Source organism: Pseudophryne corroboree, chromosome 3, assembly GCF_028390025.1.
Source record: "Pseudophryne corroboree isolate aPseCor3 chromosome 3, aPseCor3.hap2, whole genome shotgun sequence".
Taxonomy (NCBI): Eukaryota; Metazoa; Chordata; class Amphibia; order Anura; family Myobatrachidae; genus Pseudophryne; species Pseudophryne corroboree.
Genome location: NC_086446.1, coordinates 688,675,495 through 688,695,724, shown reverse-complemented (window position 1 = coordinate 688,695,724; position 20,230 = coordinate 688,675,495). Strand labels below are relative to the sequence as shown.

The 20,230-nt window shown below is 45.7% G+C and overlaps 1 long non-coding RNA gene across 2 annotated transcripts in view; it reads left to right on the top strand.

Annotated features, from left to right (window-relative positions):
- LOC135056613 (uncharacterized) overlaps positions 1–3,051 on the top strand; it is a 59,700-nt gene extending 56,649 nt beyond the window's left edge. For both annotated transcript variants that reach the window (XR_010244027.1, XR_010244028.1), the window contains one exon: positions 30–3,051. This is a non-coding gene — a long non-coding RNA (uncharacterized LOC135056613). The remainder of the gene's footprint in view (positions 1–29) is intronic.
- The last annotated feature ends 17,179 nt before the right edge of the window (positions 3,052–20,230 follow it).

Sequence of the window (20,230 nt, the reverse complement as noted above, 5' to 3'; positions counted from 1 at the left end):
TCTGCTCCTCTGTTCATTTTCTGTTTCAGCGCAGACCGTCTGGAAACGCAGTCATCTGCTTCACACAGGAGACGGACGATTCCCAGAGCTGACTTTCGCACCGCTGGCATCACCTAAACCGCAGAAGAATGATTCTGGTTTTATAAATTGCAGATTAAGGTGTACCTGTTACCTTCACAGTCAGCCATTTTGTGGGCTGATCGAATGTTCATATGGTCACAATAGATTTACTTTTAACATGGAAAAATTGTAATTTTACTTAAAACTATATTTTCTATCGTTAATTTAATCCAACCACCCACCCTACACTACATGATTACATGTGAACGGATTGTTATCGAGTGGGAACAGACACGTGATTCTGCACACTTCTCCAAAACTACGAAGAGGGGCAAATTAGGGTCACACGTGTGCTCAGGGGGTTCTGGACTGGCTGGTGAAGGGGTAAGAGAACCTGTACATGTGCGTTAGTGATTTCATGATGTGAATTTAGAGACCATTTATTTCATATTGGTTGATTTTTTATTTTTGTGCTCAGTGTGGACTACCTCACTAATTTATGTTTCAAGACTAGTAACGAAACAAAAAATTAAGGATATTAATTTTATTATTATCAGCCAGGATTATTCAGGTTTGTCCAGTCAACAAGGGTGTGATACAGAAGATCTACATTCATTAGGTCTACAGTCTTTAGACAAAGACAAAGGGTTGACATATGAAATGTCGACACTTGAAAAGGTACAAAAGGTTGGACAGGGTCAAAATGGTCGACATGACAATGATCGGCACAAAATGGTAGACAGACTTTTTTGCATTTTGGGGGTTAGTGTGGATAGTTTTGTCATCTGGGACAACCATTTGCAGAAAGGCGACCCCTTGCGGGCTCGCCACGCTTCGGGCACGGTGTCTCGATTCACTCGCCACAAGGTTACTAAAGGTTATAATTTGTGACATGGATAGTTAAGGAAGGAATAAGTCCAAAAATATATAAAAAAACAACATTTGTTGACCATTGTCTTGTCGACCATATGAACCTGTCGACGTTTCCAGTATTGACCTTTCATATGTTGACCTTTTGTCCATGTCGACCTTGTGTCTGTCGACCATATGGGGTTGACCTATTGACTGTCGACCTATAGTCTGGATCCCAGTCAACAAGGTTATTACTGTACTAGTAAAATGGTCCCATCACCTCAGTCGCCCCCTCCCAATTCAGCCCATCCTCACCCCAGCCCTCCCCGCTGTGTTCCCTACCCCTCTCCCGGTCCTTTTCTTCACCTGGTCTGTCCCATTATGTCAGACAGAGCTCTCACCGCACATGACAGAGATGAGACAGTTTACAGCATTATAGAGTATTATAGATAGGTAACGTAAGCCTCATCTAGGTTTGGATGCATGTGGGCCTGAACTTTAGCAGCAAAAATGCATCAATGAAAAAGCACATTTGCTCAGTCTGACTAATCTCAAAATGTGCACTGATCTACAACAGTAACATAGGGGGTAATTCAGACCTGATCGCAGCAGCAAATTTGTCAGCAGTTGGGCAAAACCATGTGCACTGCAGGTGTGGCAGATATAACATGTGCAGAGAGAGTTAAATTTGGGTGGGTTATCTTGTTTCTGTGCAGGGTAAACACTGGCTGCTTTTTTTTTACACTGCAATTTAGATTTCAGTTTGAACACACCCCACCCAAATCTAAATCTTTCTGCACATGTTATATCTGACCCCCCTGCAGTGTACATGGGGGGTCATTCCGAGTTGATCGCACGTGGCAACTTTTTGCTGCCTGTGCGATCAACTCGACGACGCCTATGGGGGAGGGCTTTTTTGCATAGCAAGGCTGCAAACGCTTGTGCAGCCCTGCTATGCACAAAAAGTTTTGTGTGGAACTAGACCAGGGTAACAGTTACTTACACTGGGCGATCGATCCAGCGATGCAGGTCCCGGAATTGACGTCAGACATCCGCCCTCCAAACGCCTGCGTTGGACTCACCACTCCCAGAAAACGGTGAGTTGACACCCCGGAATGCCTTCCTGCTGTCAATCTTCTTGCGATCGCATCAGCGATAGCGTTCTTCGTTTTTCTGGTCGTTGCCCGGCAACGGCTGTTGCCGGGCAGCGACACGCATGCGCATTGCGGCCGCCGTGCAGGTGCAGAACCGACCCGTTCGCACCGCTGCGACAACCAGCAGCGTGCGAACAGGTCGGAATGACCCCCATGGTTTTGCCCAACTGCTAACATATTTGCTGCTGCGATCAACTCTGAATTAAGCCCATAAGCATCATGTGTCTAGTTTATATACTTATGGCCTAAGATAGCATAGAGTTAGTTAGTTATTAGTTAGTTAATTAATTGGTAAAAGGGAACTTTAGTTAGGAATGATATATAATCCTCTTTAAGTGCACAGCGTGATAGGACTTTGGTTAATCACTGTTCTAGATATACGATGTGTAATTAAGGATGCAAGATTGATATTCAAATAGGGTTGTAATATTTTACAGCTAATACAGTATTTAGTAGGTCAGTTGGCATTTTTGTCTAGAAATGTAATAGGGCTGTAAGTTCTTGCTGAGTTAGATAAGAATATAGATTAATCATATTAATGATATTACATTACTGTTATATTATGTTGCATAGTTGTTAGGAAAAGGGCTGTACTGTAGATTAAACATTAATTGTCTTGTGATTGTGACAAAATTCCCAATATCTTTTCTGGTTCTTTAAAGATTCATGCCCAATCAGAGCCATAATAGGGGTTTAATGCAACCTGTGCAGGCCCTGCTTCCTTTGCACATGACGTCATTTGCACCTGGAAGCGCAGCAGTGCAGCTGTATACACATTAGGGTGCAGGTCTGTAATGTCCAAAGGACGCTACAGGTAGCACTGCTGCAGCGTTACTGGCTGCAGGGTGCCGTTCCAGCAGAGCCGGCCCTAAGCATAGGCAAACATGGCAAATTCCTTGTTCATTTGGTATGCCTAGGGGCACAAGCAGCTTCTGCTGAATAAAATGATATGCGGCTTGCACATATTCTGTGTGTGGCTGTGACTGTATCTGCATATGAAATGCTATGTTACAGGGTGTTCCTGGAAATCACTGTAACGTAGCATTTCATATGCAGATACAGTCACAGTAGCACACAGAATATAGGCATATAATTTTAATCAACAGAAGCTGCTTGTGCATCCTAGCCACATAGTAATGCAAATAAGATGCATTTTCATTAAAAAAAGGCACTCGACGTTAGCAGAGCTGCCAGCTGACTTACGCCAGGCATCTCTTGCTGCATGGCGTATTGAGGCAAGATGTATTAGGACACATCTGTTTCCAGGCAGAGGCAGAGGTCACAGTGTTAGCGGCCATGTGCATGCTATGTGCGGGTGGGTTGGTTGTGCAGTAGTGTTTGGCTTATGTGTAAGGGCCATTATGTGTTTAATTGAATAAATGCATTAATAATGTGCAGCAAATGTGTAAGGGGCATTATGTGTGTCATTATGTGTATAAGTGCACAAATAATGTGCGGCATACGTGAAAGGGACATGGGGGGTCATTCCGAGTTGTTCGCTCGCAAGCTGCTTTTAGCAGCTTTGCACACGCTAAGCCGCCGCCTACTGGGAGTGAATCTTAGCTTATCAAAATTGCGAACGAAAGATTAGCAGAATTGCGAATAGACACTTCTTAGCAGTTTCTGAGTAGCTCCAGACTTACTCGGCATCTGCGATCAGTTCAGTCAGTTTCGTTCCTGGTTTGACGTCACAAACACACCCAGCGTTCGCCCAGACACTCCTCCGTTTCTCCAGCCACTCCCGCGTTTTTCCCAGAAACGGTAGCGTTTTTTCGCACACACCCATAAAACGGCCAGTTTCCGCCAGAAACACCCACTTCCTGTCAATCACACTCCGATCCCCAGAACGAAGAAAAATCCACGTAATGCCGTGAGTAAAATACCTAACTGCATAGCAAATTCACTTGGCGCAGTCGCACTGTGGACATTGCGCATGCGCATTAGTGACTAATCGCTCCGTTGCGAGAAAAAAATAACGAGCGAACAACTCGGAATGACCCCCATTATGTGTGTCATTATGTGTATAAGGGGATTACTAATGTGCAGCATATGTGTAAGGGACATTATGTTTATAAGGACATTAATAATGTGTGTCATGTGTAAGGGTCATTACTGTGTCGTATTATGCATATAAATACATTACTAATGTGTGGCATTATGTGTATAAGGTGCTCTACTGTGTGGCATAATGTATAGAAAGGGCACTACTGTGTGGTCTAATGTGAATAAAGAGGAATATGGTGTAGTGTAAGGTGAATAAGGAGCACTTTGATGTGATGTAATGTGAATAAGGGGCACTACTGTGAGGAGTAATGTTTATAAGGTAAAGTGGTACTACTGTGTGATGTAACATGAAGTAGGGACACTATCACATGATAAAATGTGAATAAAGTTACACTACTGTGTGGTGTAATATGAATGGGGGTTCTATTGTGTGGTCATTCCCCTTCCCAGCAAGAACACACCCCTTTTTGGGCTGTGCGCCGAATGTACGCACTGTTCCTATTTAAAATATAGGGTATAGGAACACAAAAATGAGGACTACTGCAGGGTCTGAGGCAGAACCAGCGGCGGTGCTAGGGGGCACCAGCCAAAATCTTGCCTAGGGCATCATATTGGTTAGGGCTGGCTGTTCTAGCCAGAACAAAGGGCAGTGAGGCGGGGGTGATGCTGCCCACAGAGTCCAGAGTGCAGCAGCACCAGTTGCACAACCCTAGCTATGGCCTTCGTGCCCCACCGGGTGTGTATACACGGTGAGATATTTTCTTTCGATTATATAGTCGAAATCGCAAGAAAAGTTAGTGCAGATCGCAAGGTGAAAGTCACCTTGCGATCCCGATTCGATCCCGATGCGCGGCCCCGCCAGGTCGGCATCGCAAGAAAAGATAGACTGTGCAGGCAAGTCAATCCTTGCTATATCGGTGTACTATCTAGTTCTTGTCAATGACATCTCACATAAGCCAAAATCGTAAGCACACATAGTCCATATCTCAAGAAAAGTTAGTCAAAATCTGTGCTATCTGGGCTCCAGGGAGTTCAAGGGAAATCGCAAGTGAAAATCGGGCATAGCAAGGATCTCACCGTGTGTACACCTGAAAGTCTGAGATAATCTTTAGACCACAACATCATGCACCTGCCCCAATACATTTATTCAGGGTTCCACAGTACCAGTGTTATTACTAAATGCTACATTTGCATTTTCCATGTAAAATATAATTAAATACAGATACACCTAGAAAATAAAATTCATATTCAATTAAATACTAACATCTGTTGTTTACTCTCAAAGCAAATGGGAATATTCTTTCCTGCCGGAGTTCATATGGAAATATCAGTTAAGCAATGCAAACAGATTTCTGCAAATTCATATTATATACAGCAGCAGCCACACTAATGCATTGAGTACAATCAGTGGGCAGGGTCAAAACAAAGTAAGCCAAACAGAAGCAGTGTAAAGCCAATCAACGTCATCACCATCATCACACCAGCATTCCAGCACCTGTAAGGCTAGGGCCACACATAGCATTTTTGCAGACCCACTTGGCAGGAAGGAGCGCTTTGGGCTCACACATAACCGGATGCTGCAGAACAGGATGCCATGACAGGATTTTAAGTAGAACACAGTGCAGGACAGCCGCACTGTGTGAACACATACATTCAAAATGTATGTGTTCTACTTGAAATCCGGTCGTCTTGTCATCTTGCTCAACTGCAGCAAGCTGCGGTTGGATCCGGCGGGTGCAGCACCATCGCATTTGTGTAGATGTCCATCTGCAGGCTCCTTCCTGCTATACGGGCCCCATCCTAAAACGCTACGTGTGGCCCTAGCCCATGGGTCTGCAACCTGTGGCTCTCCAGCTGCTGTGGAACTACACATCCCAGCATGCCCTGCCTCAAGGAAGGAAATAGTAATGCACAGTTTTATCAGCCATTTTGCGACGGCACACAATAGGGACCCCTCACTCCTGAAATTTTTTGGTATCAGGAAAGTAACAAGAAACTGAAGAGGATATTATGCACTGTAGTCTATGTTTCCATGGAAGAGACTAAATGGATCTACAGTCTAAAGACCTTAGACCTGCAGGACCCAGGGCCATCTTAACAGCAGTGTAGGCCCCTGGGCACAGCAATGCACTGGGCCCCCTACCCATCCTCCAGCGGTAGGGGTGGAGGGTACTATCAGTGGCTGCTTTGATGTCCCGTGGGCGGTAGGGGGTGTTCTATCTTCCGCTCAGCATGTAGGACCTGGAGCAGTAATTTCTGCTAAATACTCCTTTATTGCACAGATGGGGCTAAACTGTAGAAGGGGGCATTGGGATGAATGAAGAAACCCTGGTACATGACTTCCAGGGTGGTAGGGGGTGTTTAATACGTAGGGGAGGGGTGGATAGTGGAGTGGGCTTAATATTTATCATTTTCCGGTGAGAGGGCAGATTGCTTGACTGCAGATATCTCAAGTTTCTGAAAATATATTTCTTAGCTTTGAATGGGATAAAAACCTAGAGAGTCCCATCTTTCAGAAGGTTCTGGGGACATGGGGATCAGAGTTCAGGAGCCAGAGCAATTCACCAACGAAAATCTAAAACTGCATATTAGGCGTGCAGAGCTGGAGCAGGGACCAGCTGCTTGAAGGCTGATATCTCTGGTTCTGGGCATAGTACAGACACACGGCCAGTGTCCACCAAAAAGAGGAGAGCCACAGCATTTGGATTATAGCCTCAGAAAAACTCTAAGTCAGACAGAACCCGAGATATCTGGCTGGGAAGAACAATTAACAGGCTTGGATGGGGACCACTGCTTTCAAGTCGGATATCTCTGATTCCTAAAAATCTGGTACCCCTGGAAAGAGGGGACCCTCAGCTATTAGCCTAGGGCCCTTATACTCCTGGGGCCCTTGGGAAAGAGCCCATTGACCCCATACGAAAAGACGGCCCTGTCAGGACCCCAGTTTGGACTTTGGCCTTGGTTTATTCTGGGAGGTAGAATATTAACCTCCACATCTGAAATAACCCCCAATTGCTTATTATTCCTAGGATAATTTCCTGGAATACTTCATATCCATATTCCATGTTTCTGTTTTCCACAGGGAATACATTGAGGTGTAGAGATGGATCTTGATCCAGAGGCACCAACAGGCTAAAGCTTTAGACTGTCCCAGGATGCATTGCGGGGCCTCCTCTATATAACCCCGCCTCCAGGCACTGTGAGCTCAGTTTTAGAGTTGGTGCCTGCATAAGCAGGTCACTTAATGGGAGGATGCGCCAGGCAGCCCTGAAAAAGCTATTTAGAAGACTTCAAGGGCTGCAGCACTTCATATGTCAGTGTGACATACTGTGCTGCGGCTCCATCACCTCCCCAGCGGTGTTGCATACTCCCGCTGGCTCTGTTCCTGGGTACTTGCGGCGGAGGCGCTCTGGTTCCTAGGCACACCACCGCAGACGCTTTCCTGGATCGCGTGGCTGCTTCTAAGGGAGGAGGTCAGAAGGTCCCCCGGGTGGGATCTGCCATTAAATTGTGGTCCACTTGCGGCCTAAGGAGATGGACCGCGATGCTGGCGTGGACACTGTGGCCATGCAGGGACCCCACTATATCCAACAGGGCAGGGGAGCACAGGTCGGATAATACATCATCCATTGTTAATAAGGCTCCATAGTATCCGGTGGTGAGGACCAGCATAGGGGATAAGGCGCTTGACCTGTAGCCCCTCCCCCAGCTCCAGGCGCCATCAACTGCTGGTGTTCTTGCCCTGAAGCTGCCTCACACTCTCCTTCACTCCCTGACTGAGACTTTGGGCGCCATCTTATCACAGTAGCTGCGACTGGTCTCCGGGACTGCAGGGCAAGGTCTCCTCTGTAAATCCGCCTGATGTATCAGCGCTGTGATTCTACAGACACTTAAGTATTCTATCATTTTAAGACAGCGTTAGTTAAGAACAAGTGTACCTCTACCAGTTAAGTGTATTTTACTGTGTATTTCAGTCACCTCATACAGCATTTATTCTCTACTTGTGTTTTACATGTTCTGACACATAAATAGGGGATTTATTTGCAGGTATTATATTTGTCTGGCTATATCTTACTGTTACACTCTAAGGTTACATTCATTATGTCTACCACAAAGGGCGGGAAATCCGTGGATGCTCCTGCATCATGCAGCACATGCACCAAGGATTTGCCTGAGGGGGAAGTTTTGAAGGATGGTCTGTGTAATATGTGCCATACATCTCCCAGTCAGCCCGCTGCTCCTGTAACCAATCAGGAGCCACCTTGGGCAGCTTTCTCAAATATGCTTAACACGCTTGTGACACGCTTTACGCACGCTATGTGACCTCCTGTGCCATTGCAGCCACATATTGTCCCTATGGTAAATCTGCCTGGGCGGATACTCTGTCTACCCAGATACAACAATTGAATCAATCTTTGGTTAGACAAAAACCTACCCCATGTCCCTCTGTGGTCAAGGGGTCATTTAAGCGGGCCACCTCCTCCTCACAATCCACTAATATCTCAGATGATGCTTCTGATGATGATGAGTATACTGATCCATCAGACACTGATACAGTTGCTTCTGACGAGGAAACTACAACACAAGTTGATGTTCCTGACCTAATGGAGGCTATTACGCTGATTCTATATATCGATGATGATATAGATTCCACTACTGCGTCTAAGAAGCCTGATAAATTTAAATGTCAGAAGGTAATTAAAGTAGTATTACCACATTCTGACCATTTGGTAGACATACGTCAGGAACCCTGGTCTTCTCCAAGAAAGAAATTCTCCCTGTCTAAAAAGATGCTAGCTCATTATCCTCTCTCCTCTGAGTTGTGCAACAAGTGGGAAAATCCACCGCCGGTGGATTCCCATGTCACCTGTCTTGTGGTGTCATCTACTCTGCCTGTCACAACTGTCACCTCACTGAAGGAACTGACAGATATGCGTGCCAAAGGATGCCTGAAGTCTATTTACTCCCTTACAGGTGCTGTACATAGACCCACTATAGCAGCCTCCTAGGCCGCAAAAGGATTTGAAGCATGTGTTCAGGCTATAGAGGAAGAGCTGCCTCAGGATATACAGTATCTGATACTGCCAGACAATATCTGTCTCATCTCACATTGCCACCGCCTCCCACTACAATCAGGAGGCTTCCTCTGAGGCAGGTGTAATGGCGGCCAAGGCGTCGACTACGTCCATCCTGGCTCGCTGAATTCTGTGGCTGAGGTCACGGAAGGTGGACCTGGAATCGAAAAAGACCTTGGAGGTGCTCCCTTTTAAGGGAGACATCCTATTTGGGGAGCATCTGAATAAGATTGGTACTAACTTAGCGGATGCTAAGACTGCGTTTCTCCCAAATACTAATCCTTCTGCACAGAAGGCAAAGAGTACTACTTTTTGTTCCTTTCGACCTCAAGGGAAAGCAAAAGGTCAGGCATACCCGAGACATGCTTGTGCTCCCAAAACCACTAAGCCCAAAGCGAAACAATCCTGGGCTGGCCGTCAGCCTGCTTCCAAACAAGACAAGCCTGCTGCATGACAGGCGGGCCTCCCCCTGGGGGATCCTAGGGTGGGAGGCATTCTTCTGCTATTCACCAAGGTCTGGTTAAAGACCAATTCAGTCGCATGGATGTGAGAAGTCATCTCTCACGGGTATGCAGTCTCTTTCAAAAGACGTCCCCCTCGCCAGTTCCGAACGACGGTTATCCCTTCGGACCCATTGAAGGCGCAAGCTCTACACAAGGTTGTGCGTTCCCTCCTGGATACAGGAGTTGTAGTGCCAGTTCCCCTGTCCCAGAGAGGTGGAGGATACTACTCGAACCTGTTTCTAGTCCCGAAACCCAATGGGTCTTTCCGGCCTATACTCAACCTTAAATCACTGAACAAATTTGTGTGAGTGTCCAAGTTCCGTATGGAAACGCTGCGCTCGATTGTACTGGAACCCATAGATTATATGGTATCCCTGGATATACAAGATGCATATCTACATATACTTATTGCCATATCGCATCAACAATATCTGCGGTTTGCTATTAGCAACCTTCATTATCAGTTCCAGGCTCTGCCGTTTTGACTGGCCATGGCTCCTCAGATCTTCACCAAGGTTATGACCATGATGACGGCTCATCTACGTCGTCAGGGAATCAGGTTCCTGCCGTATCTGGACGACATGCTGATCCTGGCGAACTCCCAAGATGTTCTTCTCAGTCATCTACAACTGACGGTAAACTTCCTACAAGCCCACGGGTGGCTCGTCAACTGGAACAAGTACTAACTGGTCCCTGCTCGGAGCATGGTGCACCTGGGGGCACTGCTGGACACACACAACCAAAGACTGTTTCTGTCTCCAGAGAAATTCCTGAAACTTCAGGACAGGATCAGATACTTCCATTCTCGCCCAAGGGTGTCAACACACTCGGCGATGCAAGTACTAGGCCTCATGGTGTCGGCTTTCAACATGGTAGAGTACGCTCAATTTCCTTCCCGCCCTCTGCAGAGGTTAATCCTTTCCAAGTGGGATGGCCTGCCTCATCGGATCAGGTCTCAAATGATCTCCTTAACTCCGGAGGTTCGCCTGTCACTGAACTGGTCGCTACAGGGCCAACAGTTGAGCAGGGGCCGTCCCTTCTGGAAACCCAACTGGGTCTTACCGACTACGGATGCCAGTCTGAGGGGTGAGGGCATGGTTCTGGAGCAACACTCTCCCCAGGGTCGGTGGACCAAGGAGGAATCTCTCTTCTCGATAAACATTCTGGAATTGCGGGCAGTGTTCAATGCTTTGACTCTTGCCCTGCCTCTGATACAGAACAGGCCTGTTCAAGTACAATCAGACAACACCACCATGGTGGCATACATAAACCATCAAGGTGGCACTCGAAGCCGCATGGCAATGATGGAAGTGTCAAAAATACTTTGTTGTGCGGAACGCCATCTGCCAGCAATACTGGCAGTATTCATTCCGGGAGTCCTCAACTGGGAAGCTGATTTCCTCAGTCAGTCGTCAGGACGTACATGCCGGAGAGTGGAGTCTTCATCAGGAAGTCTTTCAGCTCCTAGTGGACAAGTGGGGTCTACCAGATGTAGACCTGATGGCGTCTCAACACAATCTCAAAGTTCTGGTCTTCAGACCAAGAACCAGGATCCTCAAGCAGCGTTCATGGACGCACTGTCAATTCCATGGAACTTTCGGCTGCCCTATGTGTTCCCTCCAGTGTCACTCCTGCCCAGGGTACTACGGAAGTTCAAACAAGAAGGAGGAATACTACTTCTAGTCGCTCCAGCGTGGCCCAGACGGCAATGGTTCTCAGACCTGCAGGGTCTATCGATAGAGCGTCCTCTTCTACTTCCTCAACGCCCAGACCTCCTCGTTCAGGGCCCTTGTGTCTATCCGGACCTGGCCAGACTGGCTTTGACGGCGTGGCTCTTGAAGCATCACTTCTGAGGGCCAAAGGATTCTCCGAGGCGGTTATCCAAACTAGGCTGAAGGCCCGAAAACCGGCATCTGTAAGGACATATTACAGGGTCTGGAATTCTTACTTCACCTGGGGTGCTGCTAAGAATTACGATGCATACAAATTCAGAACTTACAGCTTTCTGCCTTTTCTGCAACAAGGCCTGGACTTAGGCCTTCGTCTGGCCTCTCTCAAGGTTCATATATCTGCCTATACCTGATGTTCATACATTCACTCAGGGAGTACTGCGGATTCAGCCTCCCTATGTCCCTCCTGTGGCTCCATGGGATTTGTCTGTTGTCCTGAATGCCCTGCAAGAGTCTCCATTTGAACCTCTTGAGTCAGTGGACCTTAAATGGCTCACAGCCAAGGTCCTTTTCTCATTGGCTATTGCCTCTGCCAGAACGGTATCAGACTTCGGTGCTTTGTCCTGTCGTCCACCCTTTTTGATATTTCATTGTGGCCGCGCAGTACTCTGAACTTGTCCCGGTTATTTGCCTAAGGTGGTGTCATCTTTTCACCTTAACCAAGAGATTGTGGTTCCGGCCTTCATCTCTTCTGACTTGTCCTCCAAAGAGTGGTCTTTGGATGTGGTAAGGTCTCTCTGTATTCATGTGGAGAGGACTGCCTCTATCAGGAGGTCAGATACCCTTTTTGTACTTTTTTGGTTTCCACAAACGTGGCTGGCCTGCAAATAAGCAGACCTTGGCCAGATGGATTAGAATGGTGATTGCACAAGCTTATGCGCAGGCTGGGCTCATGGCTCCTGCTGCTATTAATGCCCATTCTACTCGGTCTGTTGGACCTTTTTGGGTGGCCTGCTGTGGCGCATCCGTAGAACAATTTTGCAAGGTGGCTACGTGGTCCTCAGTGAACAAGTTCATTAGGTTCTATGCCTTTGATACTTCCGCCTCCCAGGATGCTTCCTTTGGATGCAGGGTTCTCATACCCGCTAAGGTGCGTCCCCTCCCTTGAGGAACTGCTTTAGGACATCCCCGATGTATTCCCTGTGGAACACAGTGTACCCCGCTGCAGAAAAGGAGATTTATGGTAGACTTACCATGGTTAAATCTCTATCTGCGAGGTACACTGGGTTCCACAGAGCGCCCACCCTGACGCACTTAGCTTCTTTGGGTTTGTATGGCATTAGCCGCTAGTCCCTTCTCCTGTCGTGAGAACGTGGTTCTATGTGACTAACATCTACCTTCTCTTTTACCTGCTTCTGCATTGGACTGGTTAACTAAAACTGAGCTCACAGTGCCTGGAGGCGGGGTTATATAGAGGAGGTCCAGCAATGCATCCTGGGACAGTCTAAACCTTTAGCCTGTTGGTGCCTCTGGATCAAGATCCATCTCTACACCCCGATGTATTCCCTGTGGAACCCAGTGTACCTTGCAGAAAGAGATTTAACTATGGTAAGTCTACCATAAATCTCCTTTTTCTCCCACTCCCCCCCCCCCCCCCTTCAAATCTAACATTACCCTCCCCTTTATTCTCCTAAAAAATATATATGAGAATTACATGGATATCCCATTAAGTACTACATATACGTTGAAGCATCACCTGAAATTGTTGATTAAAACTTACACGTTGTCTTTAGGAAGACCACATACAGTAGAAGGAACGATCTTTGGAGTTCAACGAATATGTATCTATTTAGTATAAATGTATGGGGTTATAAATTAAACACATAATTACTGTTGTTATATACCTACCAAATCTTACTACCACACAGAAGAAGGTGGACAAACTAATGTCTTTATTGAAAGCAATTGGTCATAATCAGGTAACGGGTTAATAACACCTGCCATAGACCACATATCTGCTTTTCTACAATAAGTCTTTTGTGAGAATAAATTAACACTGAACCTTCAGAACGTCATATCTTCCGTGGTCTCTCCATTTCTGACAGCAGCTGCAAACCCCAAAGGTTACTATGGGTGATGCAAAGCTGTCAGATTTACCAAGACCCCGCAGCTAACAGCATCTGAAAATGGAGTTAGCCATTGTAACCTATGGGCTACACTTCACAGTCAGTAGACAACGCATGTGCTACTAGTGTTTCCGGAGTCCAGCTACAGGAGTGAAGAGACTGCTGATGCGGTCACATCACTCCATACCCCTGTCCGTGCATGTGTTATTTGATACAATCTAGTGGTTATATATACCACTAGTGTATGGTTAATAGCTGCAGGAAAGAGCTGTAAATATATCAAACAGTACTTAGCCAAACCATTTATTACATGAAGTATCTTTTCATAGACCATTGTGAGAAATGACTACTCTATGGGGGTTATTCAGGTCCAGTCGCTGCTGCTACCTTGGTTTTGCACATGCACAGGACCCAGTAACATCAGACGCAGGATGGCAGCAGACTGTCATTGACAGCATGCTGCTGTTTGAGTGGTTGGAAGGGGACAGCGACAAGCTCTATTATTGAAAATGGAGGCATCTTGCCGCTGTTTAGGGGGAAGGAAGAGGTTATGGATCTCCGTCGTAGGATGGAGATTTCCTGGCCTCTGCAATGGACGTTTTGTGAGGCTCCATAGGTGCAGCAAGCCATCCGATGGTCTCTTAGTGATCTGATGCTGCATTCTGGGACACAGCTCGGATCACACCTGCAGCAGGAGGCGTTTGCTTGCAATAGATGCCTCCTACAGAATTACCATATCTGTGCATCGCTGCTGCTTCCAAAGAAGCGATAGCAACTCCAACCACATCTGAATGACCCCTAGGTTTACCACCTCATCCCTTTAATTCTGGACACATATTAATTACACAGGTTCTGTGGCTGGCTGACAACAAGACTCCATTTCACCTGGCTTTAATCAGCCACATAACCTGTTTAATTAATGTGTCCAGAATTAAATGGATGAGATGGTAACCCTAATGACCCATTACATGCAGAATTGCAGACACAAAAAAGTATCTTATACAGCAGGCATTCCCAACCTCGGTCCTCAAGGCACACTAACAGTGCAGGTTTTAGTGATGTCCAGGCTTGAACACAGGTGACTTAATTAGTACCTCAGTTATTTTGATTTAACCATCTGTGCTGAAGCCTGAATATCACTAAAACCTTCACTGCTGGTGTGCCTTGAGAACCGTGGTTGGGAATGCCTGTTGTACAGATTGTTACATATGATAGCAAACATATCTATACTTGTATTTAATGAAATAAGCCACCGAGCATTTTTAACGTATCCCAGCGCCATTACTCCAACTTGTTCCTGTATAGATGTTTACTATACATCTATGGTCAATGTCCATCGCTACTGGATAGACAGTTATGGAACACAACAACTTTCCCTTGTGACTTGTACTGGCCTATAAATGACAAAAGTGTTGATGTATACATACATGACTGCGGAATTAATGTAACATTTAATAATATCACAAGATGAACATTTCCAGGATTGTGTTCTAATTGTTTCGTTACTTTGTATTCTTAGTATAGTATACAGTATTTCTGTGATTCAGAACCAATTGCCCATTGCTAACAGACTGTATGCTTACTGCATTTACATGGCCTGTATTCCCTTTAAACTCTGCTTCTTTCTGGAATGAAAATTGCATTTGGCTTAATTGTGCGCCCCAGTAGGGCACAGCCGTGGAAAGCCCAGAGGTGTATTTGTCAGAGGATTGTGGATGTGAGCTACTAGAAAGAGTAATTTATGGGCAGACAGCATGATCCCTCTCCCCACATTTCACACAGTGCTTTGCTAGACGACTTGTCACCAAATAGATGTGCACAAATATTTTATGAAACTAAATGAATATTTTACAATAAGAAGTCAGACAGAAAGAGTTTTTTCACCATAGTTAAGCATTGCAGAAATTCCCAATATTAAAATATGCAAAGCTTCAAAAAGCTGTTAACTGGCACACGTGTATGAAATATGTAAAAGAATATCATTAAAACACTCCTGTATAATTATTCCAGGCTTTTAGGGTTGAATTAAGTTGCTAAAATCGTACTCATTCCCTTATACAGTACTTTGCTATACCACCAAAATTGTAAATACATTTGCTTCTTGCTAATTTTTATATAGAGTTGTAAAATTCAGCTTGCACACGAATCCGCTCATCACTAATTTATAATGGGTGCACGCTGGGGTCTATTCATTGGAAAAAGTGGAAAACCAATGAAGCGCTACATATAATTTTATAGAATGCTTTTTAGAAATGTTACCTTAACGCTGATTGGTTGCCATGGGCAACTTCTCCACTGGCTCACTTCTCCATTCGTTTCACTGTTTCATGAATAGACCCCTGTGTGCGATGCACACGGACCCCTGAGTCCAGGGGGGCCAACACCACACACGCCGCACCCATTTCTTGAATACTCACCCCTCCGGAGTCCTGCTCAGACGGCAGCAGCGCTGTTGCAATCAGCATGAAAATATCACGGCAGCCATCTACACAGCATTTTGCGCATGTGCAGTAGAGAAACCGCTGGCAAAAATGGCCACCATTTTCCCAGAGATCTGCACATGCACATTACAGCCTCAGCCCTCTACTGCTCAGACTGTACAGCGCTGCTGGCAGAGAGGAGGAGGGAGCATGGACGGAGGAGGCTGCACATGGGCCTCCTCCTCTCTTAAAGCGCCCCTCAGCTTGCAGTATTATATCTGTGCACCTTGGCTTTAAAGATCAACTTCAATAAATGAAAAACTGTTTTAATATTTTGAATAAAAAGGTGAACCAGTTGTTCCCAGACTTTTTTTTGTATCAGGTTGCCATAGAGTATCAGAATTTTTTTCATGACACTCATAAGCCAAATGTTTCTTGCTGAGAAATTCAGAAAAAATTATAAATGAAGTAAATTGTGTTTATATGTCATACTTCGGTTCAGTTATGTGGTGAGGGTCAGGATTTGCTTCCGTTTCTCCACATATTTTTTGATTGGAAACCACTGGCACCAGTTTTGCCTATTACACTGACCATAAATTATTTCAATTGATCCTCTACCACCAACCCAGGGCACCCCTGGGTGGCAAAGCACCCAGTTTGGAAACTACTGGGGTGAACAGCACAATCTGGATTACTAGAAAGGGTTTCCAAATTCCTGAGTTTGCATAACCCACAACTGCATATAGGGGAGGGGGACCTTGGACTGCACACCCTAATTACAAATATGATGAGAGGTGCTATCATGCGGAGACTTGTAGTTGTAGACAGAAAGAGAAAATATAATGCAGGTGCACACTCTATAGTACAAATCACTGCTAATCAAAATAATTATAATGAACTCTGCAATCTAGAATAGAGCACAATTGAGGTCTTGTTTGGCATACTTTTTGACCAAAAAATATAGGCCCACCAATCAGCATCCAGGTGACCTTTTTTGGTGGGTCCCTAACACTAAGTTTAAGTCCGTGGGACCCCACCAAGTCAGCGAAGACCAGCTACCCAAGAGCAGTGCAGGTTGGAGGGGTGCCAATCCAACCTGAAGGAGCATCAGCCTTCAAGTGTACTATGTACACAATATAGAGTCTATGGGAGGGGGACCTTGAACTGCACAGCCTTATTACAACTATAATGAGCGGTGCTATCATGCTGAGACTTGTACTGTAGCTTCAATCAGAAACCACAACTGTCCTGGTTTAGGTGGGACAATCATTATGAGAGGTCTCTGTTCCCCGATCCTGATCAGGCAGCACAGGGGTGTTTTCAATAGAGAAGGGGGCCCGTGCGCAGTCTACGGGTGGGCCCCCTCCTCTCCACGGTGCAGTAGGCTCCGGCATCATGCTGAAGTCTACTACGCATGCGCAGGTCTCTGGAAACATGGCACCCGCCATGTTCCGGAGACCAAATTCATTACTGCACATGCACCGCTGCCATTTTGGCTGCAATTTTTGCCAAGGCTGCAGTGCCTTGACGCGGAACTCTGGAAAGGTAAGTATTTAAAAATGGATGCAATGTGTGTGGTGTGGGCCCCCCTGGACCCAGGGGCTCATGTACACCATGCACATTACACCCATTATAGAAACACCAAAGAATGCCTCATTCACTTGGACAAAGAGTAATAATGAACTTACTGAAGTGGAACATGTGCCTCGCCGGTTAAGTCAATGTCAACCTATGTCATAAGTGCCGATGGTTACCTCGGCTGTAGTGGTGATGAGACTGCCCCACACCAATGATGGCCAAGATGAGATGAAATGAGGGGATGTGGTCAGAATGCCGGCTGTCGGGATCCCGGCAGTCGAAATACCGGGAGGCGGTTAGGGTCATGCACTAAGTGGGGACGTTAGGGATAGCCTGCGGGAACTGAGGGTAGGGGTGGGGGGAGAACACCCCACACTTACCCCTGTCGGTCTTTCCATCATCAGGATCCCAGCGTCTGTATTATGACCACAGGGATCCAGAGTGCCGGCGTTTCATACTGGACCCGAAATGAACATGCTCAGCAAGTAGATATATTTTACTATAGTAATAATAATAATACTGTAAAGGTAGGCCAACATTTCCAATCTCTTGGTTTCTTTTTTTTTTTTTAACAGTAATTTTTTATTGAGACATCCTGAAAATCACAACATAAGTTAAGATGCACATAGGTCATGGAGTAATAGTACACAGGGATTAAAATCAAGATACGTACATCAGTTATTCTTTTGTTTCCAACAATAAAGACTTTGGCTTTCTGAGAGTTCAACAATTATCACGCTGACATTATTATACACAGTATAAGCAACCAAGAGGGCAGCCGCCAGAATCGCCCGCTCCTAGACCAAAGATATAGGTTGGTCCTGTGCAGCCAGACTAGTCAGGTACCATGTGGTATTCTTGAAGCTGTTGTGAATATGTAGACGTGTATTAAGGGGCAAAGTGGAGATATAGGATTCCCAAAGATTAAAGAATCGTTCTACTAGTTTACCTTTATCTACAATGGCCTCCACCCAGTCCATCCTGAAAATATGATTTAGCTTATTTAAAAATAATGGTATCTGTGGTGGCGTACTATTTATCCATCCCTGCAGTATTGTCTTTTTCCTGGCCGCACTTAAGGCTATCAGTATTTTTTTACATTCCGACGGCATGCGGAGAGCTGGATCAAGGATACCCAAAACTGCCCACTCGGGGGTAAAGGGCACATAGGTTATTAAGTTAGCCTCCGCATATCTCCTAACTAGATGCCAGAAATATTGCAAAATCGGACATGCCCACAAACAATGAAAGGTATCAGCCTCACTCTGGTGGCATTTTGGACAGGAGTGCGATTCAGTCGCTCCCATATGGAAGCGCCGTAATGGGGATAGGTAAGTGTTATGATACACATTAAGAAACAATTCAGTGTACATGCTTGCAGGGAGGACTTTTCGGGAGTAAAGTAGTGCTTTTTCCATAATTGGTATGGTCAGGTCAGGGAAGTGAGCCAACCATGAGGACATATCACCTGTAACAATAGCGTGATCTAATATTTTTCTCAAGAAAAGTATAGTGGATGGAGATGGCCTTGTGATTCGGTACCGGGTGTGTTAAGAGGCTATCTAAAGGATTGGTCCAGTCCCCATCCGCAAAGTGTGCAAGAACATGTCTGACATAGAATTGTGTTTGTAGAAATGGAAGGGGAGAGGAAGCAGTCACCGCATGCCTCGTTGAAACCTCTAAGAGGGTGAGCAGACGGTGGTCTTCCACAGACACCAATGAGCGAATTGACGTTATACCATCCTCTCTCCACACTGTGAAGGGATGGGCAGCCATGCCGTCCAAAAAGTTCGGGTTTTTAATCAGGGGTAAGTGTAAGGATTGGTATGGGTTCAATTTCGCATCATGTCGCAGTATATGCCACATTTTCCTAGTGGACCATAAAAGAGGGTTAGATCGAATGTGGTCAGGTATTTCCCAGTCGTGTTGGTGGAGGAAACATGTCAAGGCTATAGTCGGTAGGAAGCACTGTTCGAGAGATGTATTCGTATAAATAGAGCTGTTTTGCAGCCAGTCCCTTAAATGTCTCAAGAGAGCAAGATGCTTATAAACCACTACATCTGGAAAATTGATACCCCCATTGGATTTGGGTTGAGCAAGCTTGCGCAAAGCAATACGCGCCCGGCCCCCCCTCCATATGGAGGTTCTAATAAGTTTATTAATCTGTTGTGAGTCCTGCTTAGTCAACAATATGGGAAGCGTTTGCAAGGGATATAGTATGCGTGGTATAGCCACCATTTTTAAGAGGTTAGCCCTACCGAGATATGACAATGGAAGACGTTCCCACCTCTTAATATCATCAGTTAGGGTGTGTATGGCCTTATGTATGTTGAGTTCGTATAGTTCCGAAATATAACGTGGCACCATAACACCTAAGTATATAATATATGTGGACACCCAGTGTAAGGGGAAACGTGTGGCCCATGGTGGACACGTCACAGTGCCACACAACAACAAAGCTTTAGATTTGTCCATATTAATACTAAAACCCGAAATGTAACCAAATAATTGAATTTTGTCTAAAATCTGGATAAGGGAATGTTCGGGGTCTGATATATAAAGAAGAATGTCGTCACCAAAAGCTGAAAGTTTAATTTCCCGACCACCCACTTTTATACCCTTGAAAACAGACCAATCTTGTAATGTCCTAAGCAGTGGGTCGATGGCTAAATTAAATAGCAGAGGCGATAGAGGGCATCCCTGACGGGTTCCCCTTTCCAAAAAGAATCGTTGGCCTCTGATCCCATTAATTAATAGAGAGGCAGACGGGGCGTTGTAGATATATCGT